Here is a 6000-nt window from a genome sequence, read left to right as displayed (position 1 = left end):
TGATCATGAACAGTCATCTGCAACTCTCCCTTGTGGAATAGAATTGGCACAGTAACTTGTTTTCAAACAGAATTAATGGAGAATCAAAGCCAAAAAAAGCATGCAGGAAGACAAGAAAGCCCAATCAGCTCATCATCACATGAACTGTGTGACAGACTCGAAATGTGACTCCAAGAATCATCAAAACAATTGTTTTGTTTACCTGCAGTTTCTGCCAAGGAATGAAATGTTGCCGCTGGAAAATATCTTCCATTGCTTAGCATCTGGGTGCTTAGATTTGCATCCAAATACAGGAAAGAAAAGCAGGATGAGAGTACTGGTATTTGGATGGAGTTCATTAATACATCAAAGAGAGTTTCTGGAAAAATATAAACAAGGTTAATATGGACAAGAATTATAATATATGAAAAAATTAAATTATTTTCCTTTGGATGAGCTTAGTTCCCTAGCAGCAGAACCACGAGCACATTCCTCATCCAGACAGCAGTATTGAATTCTGAGTTACTTAGATGCAAACTGCTTGGAGAACATGTATCATTGATATTTCAGTTTCTTAAGACATAAATGCAGTATTTTTCCTTAATAGCAAACCTGGTAGTTCCAGGAGAAATTCTTTTGCTCCTCTGTGATCATAGTACACCATCTATCCCCAGGAGGGAAGTCCTCTTAAAAAGTGATGGCACAACACTGTCCCCAGGAAGAGACAAGACATTTACCAAGTTGTTTTCAAAGTGATGTCAGGAGTTACCTGAGGTTAAACCGCAGACAAAAATGGTGAAATAGAATATTTGTTTAAAATTGGGCTGCAGGAGAACCTCAGAGTTACGAACACCAGAGTTACAAACTGATTAGTCAACCACACACCTCATTTGGAATCAGAAGTACACAATCAGGAAGCAGCAGAGACTTAAAAAAAAAGCACTGTACATTACTGTGTTAAATGTAAACTACTAAAAAAATTAAGGATTTTTTCTTTTGCATAATAAAGTTCAAAAGCTGTATTAAGTCAATGTTCAGTTGTAAACTTCTGAAAGAACAACCATAACGTTCTGTTCAGAATTATGAATATTTCAGAGTTACAAACAACCTCCATTCCTGAGGTGTTCGTAACTCTGAGTTCTATTGTATACGCATTATTTTGTAAAATATTCTTGTAATTAGAAAGGAAGAATATCTTGTGATTAAGGCACTGAGGACTGAGACTCAAGACTTCTGGACTCAATTCCCATCTCAGCTGCAGAACTCTGTTGTGACACCTGGACAAGTCATGTGATGTTTCTGGGCCTCAGTTCCTCATCTTGAAAACAGGGAACATAATACCACCTTCTTCCCTTGTCTATTTTGTTTAGATCATAAAATAATCATCAGAATTGATGGAGAACAGTTAACACATCTTCTCTTTGCTGACGACTGCGTAATACTGCCAAAGGACACAGCAGAACAAATTGTAGCAACTTCAAACACTTTCCCATAATATCGAGTTGGGAGTGAACATGTCAAAGATGAAGTGGATGCGGAATGAGCATTGTGCAGAAGGAATCATCACTGTAAATGGGAAAGAAATAGAGCTTGTTCTCTGCTTTTGTGCATTTCAATATCCTTCTTAATCTGAATGAGTATGATGCGAGTGAAGATTTTATACACTTGTGATAGGAGTGTGATCAGACAGTAGTTGCTCAGTTCTTCTGGATTGCCTTTCTTCCATGCATCTGGAACACACTTGCTATTGATGTAGATGGTGAACCGTTGCACCAATGCTTTGAAGAGCATATCTTCCCCTGCTTTGAGATATTCCAGCCAAACATCATCCACTCCCGGACTCTTCCATCTCTTTATGTTACGAACTGCATATTCAATTTCTTCCCATATAACTTCAGGAACTTCTTCTGTAACCTGCTGCCTTGATGGTGTACGCTGGACATTCACATATGAGGAGTAGAGGTCATTGTAGAATTTTATAAATATTTCATTCATCTTGCTCCTTTCTGATGTCCTTACACCATTTTCATCTTTCAATGCTGCTGGGATAATCTGTTTCAGCCTAACATCTCTTTCTACCTTCTTCAGACTCTCGTTCTTTTTGGCTGCCTCTTTGTACAGTGTTCTGCATTCTTCGCCCATTTTTCCTTCTAATTTCATGTGCGCCCTCCTTACCATCAGATTCACAGTTTCCTTACTGATTGTCTGCTTGCATCCCGGCATTTTCAATGCCTTTGCCTTCTTGGTAGCTGAGATTATCTGTGAGATAAAACCTTTGTAGTCCTCATCAATGTCCTTGTTGACCTTATACTCAGGGTCCATTTCACTCACTTCCTTGCAAATGCCTCTTCATTGAAGTACCATTTTTGCTTCTGTTTCTGGCTTCTCTTAACTCGGTCTTCGTAGATATTGTCAACGCATAGTTTTGAGCGCAACGTATGATGGTCTGAGCCTGTGAAAATGATTTGTTCTCCTATTGTCACTACATCATTGAAGATTCTTCTGGTATCCATCATTACATAATCAATCTGATTCAGTGTAACTCCACCTGGGCTTTTCCATGTCCACTGCCAACACTGTTCTTTTTGAAATATCGTGTTCATTACATGGAGATGGTTTGCCTCTGCGAATGCAACCAGACATGCTCCGCGATCGTTTCTTACACCTTTACCGAATTTCCCCACGTACTTTTCTTTCTTATTCTCCTTTCCACCTACTATTGAATTTAACTGCCCTTGGGGGATAATTGTGTAAGTGGATCTTTTCTGCATAACCTCCTCCAACTCTTCATAGAAATGTTCCATTTCTTCGTCTTCCGCTTGCTGCATGGAAGCATACACTTAAATCATTTTAATTGTTCTCCTTTGTTTTTTCTGAAGAGTGAGAACTGCTTTCCAGGGTGATATGATGTTGCAGCTGACTATCCTTGGAACTGTTTCTTTCCCGTCAATGAATCCAACACCTCCAGTTCTTGCTCTGTTGTCGAATGATCTTCCTAGGAATATTTGCTCTCTGCTTTTCCATTGTGCAACAAGGTCTTTTGTTCTTCTTGTTTTGTGTATCCTGATGATGTCAGCTTTTATTGATTTTGTGATTTCAATGTAAGTATCGATGTATGGATCAGGTAATAGTGTTCTTGTGTTGTGACTTGCAACAAATAATTGGACTATTCTTTTAGCCATTTTCCATTTTTCATCCTGTGCTACCCTGGGTTGTGAGCATTGGTCAGACTGACGCATGAGTCTGTGTTCAGTTTCCCTGTTTATTCTGCTTTGTGTGGCTTGCTTGGCAGGAGAATTTTGCAGCAGTGCATTTGGGGTGCCAGCCCTTTTGCCCTGTAGCTGCGGTAGCCCCTCCGCTTTGGCTGGGTTGCCCTAGAGTGATAGAGATACAGTAAGACTACCTACTACCCTGGATGCTAGCTTGACACCTTCTCAGTTTGGTAAAACCTGCCAAAGCATACGCTCTGCCGTACTTTGCTTTTGAACTCTGTTCACCCCCACACCAATGCTGAGATAGGGAGGTAGGATTTTGTGGGGGATTTCATCTATGGAGCATCTAAACCAGAAAATGAACATTTTTAAATTTTAGATTATAGAAGCACCAACTTAGCCTGGAACTACATCTGGACATGGGTCTATTTACCTGCTGTGACCACCATAGCATCTTTCTGGTCCAGGCTTCTAAGAATGACGTTGCCATTTCAGAATCACTGATAAGGTGCTGCAGGACTACACAGACAATTCCCAGGAGAATAGCAGGCATTCTTGAGAGCAATCCACAGAGCAGCATAAGGTCAGCAAGAAGACTGTGAGAGTCCTTTTGTTATTGAGTTTGAGCTAGTTGCAGTTTAAGTGTTTGTAGTATTTGTAAAATTCCCAGCGTTTGTGTCATGTTCCAGCAGCTATGAAGTCTGAGCTCTGAAATGGGACATGAAGATGTAGTCTCTGGGCCATCTTCCAAATGGAATTACCATACACTGGAGACATATCACTTGGCTTTCCAAGAGAGAGGGAGTTGAGTAATTCCTGCTTTGTGTTGATATATCATCTGGCTTTGTCCCCATTCAACACAAAATAATATTAAGGTTGATTATTTGCTAATGAAATTAAAACAAATAGCTAACATTAAAATTATTTTCTTTTTAAATGTTGGAAGTGTTTCAGTCATATTACATTGTTTGCTTTTTGGTTACTTGTGGTAGGCATCATCAAATCTTGTCAGATCAGATTAGACAGGATATACGGTGACATGACAGAACAGTGTGACCCAGCATAACATGACAGCACCACAAACGTCTTTATAATGCATTTTTAGCATTCTGTGGTAGCAAGTGTGATGGTTGGTTTGTTTGTTTATTTTAACACAATAGCCCTGCCTCTCTCATCCTATTGCAATAAGGTAAGATTAAACAGTCATTCTGCAAAAAAGTGTGTTGAAGAAAAATATTGCACATGCATTTAAGATTTCAAAACCTCTGTATTTTAAAAGCTTAACGTAACACCAGGCCGACTAATCTTCCTATTAATCTAAACCTTTTTCTGTTGAATTATAAGTGACTATATATAAACCAAAAATACCACAAGTATTGAACGATGCATTGGACTTGATAAGGTTTTGACTGAATACAGCTGCATTGCTGTTATGGAGTGATCTTTCATATACTGCAATTGGAGTAATACACAAATATTATCCCTGAAGGACATTCACTCTCCATTATAAAAATGAGCTTTTCAAAACAGTATTGTGTTTGAACAATCCATTGCAGAGCTACTAAGTTAAAGAAATGTGGATTTGTACACCTATAGGACAGAACAGCAGAATAAGGGAAAAAACCACTCGAGGTTAGTGGACTCAGAGGTGATATTGAGCTACACAGACAATGTTTAATTGCACAGTTGACAAAAAGCACATTGCCATGGAGCAGAGAGATGCTGCATGTGTACTCCAGTGTTAGGAGTACTTCTGAACAGGGAGAAATCAGCCTACCTATGGTTACTGAAAGAATATCTGTACTGCAAATTATTCACCAGAGATTAGAATAAGACCACAGCTGTAACTGGTGAACTGACTGAGAACATAAGAGAAGAAAGGAGATAATATTTTCCCCAGAAAGTATCTTCCCAGAAAAGCTTCTCTTGCTTCTATCACCTTCCCCTTTTCTGGTCTCCACTTACAGGAACCAAGGCAGAAATCCTGATCCTGTTAAGTCAATGGGAGTTTTGCCACTAACTTCTGTAGGGCCAATATTTAATTCCAAGTGATTAACGTGAAATTTTATGAGCATTGATTGGTATGTTCACATTAACAACAAGCACCATGTGATTTTTCTGTACCTATAGCAATTAGTGCTATGTTACTTGCATCTTTCTTATAGCGCATAGGTAGACAATTATTGATACTATTGAAATCACAATACTGTTAAGCAGAACATTAAAGTTGCAAAGTCAAGCATTTGAGTGGAAATGCCTGAATTAAAATTGCCTGGGGGTGGGAGGTGTTCTTCCAAAGGTATATCCAAATCCCATGAAAGTGTGTGCGGGCAACAGGTAACCCCCTCACCTGAGTGGCTAGGGCACTCTCCTGGGATGTGGGAGACCTAATTCAAATCTTCACACTGAAGAAGGAACTAGCATCTAGGTCTCCCACATTCCCAGAAAGTTACCCTAAGCACAAGGCTATTGGTTATTCTAGGATCACCAAAGCTAAAAACTCCCTTTAGAGAAGGTGTATGATTATAAGTTCAGTGACGTCTTTTGTCCTTCACCTGTGCTAGTCTGGCTGGCTCTCCACTGAGTCAGTAAGAAAGCTTGAAAGCAGTTTTTCTACATTTTCTCAAGTGTTTGCAGAGCAGCTGTAATCAAGTCATTGTTTCTCTCTCCCCCCTTTTCTTGTGTATGGGCAGCTAACCCATTATTTAATTAACCCATTACATACGTACAGTAAATACCACAACAAATTGAACATAATATTCATAAAATATTACAGGCAACTCCCACATCCTTCATACCATTGTCTAGC

Source organism: Chelonia mydas, chromosome 3 (assembly GCF_015237465.2).
Source record: "Chelonia mydas isolate rCheMyd1 chromosome 3, rCheMyd1.pri.v2, whole genome shotgun sequence".
NCBI lineage: Eukaryota > Metazoa > Chordata > Testudines > Cheloniidae > Chelonia > Chelonia mydas.
Note: the sequence above shows the minus strand (reverse complement) of the source record.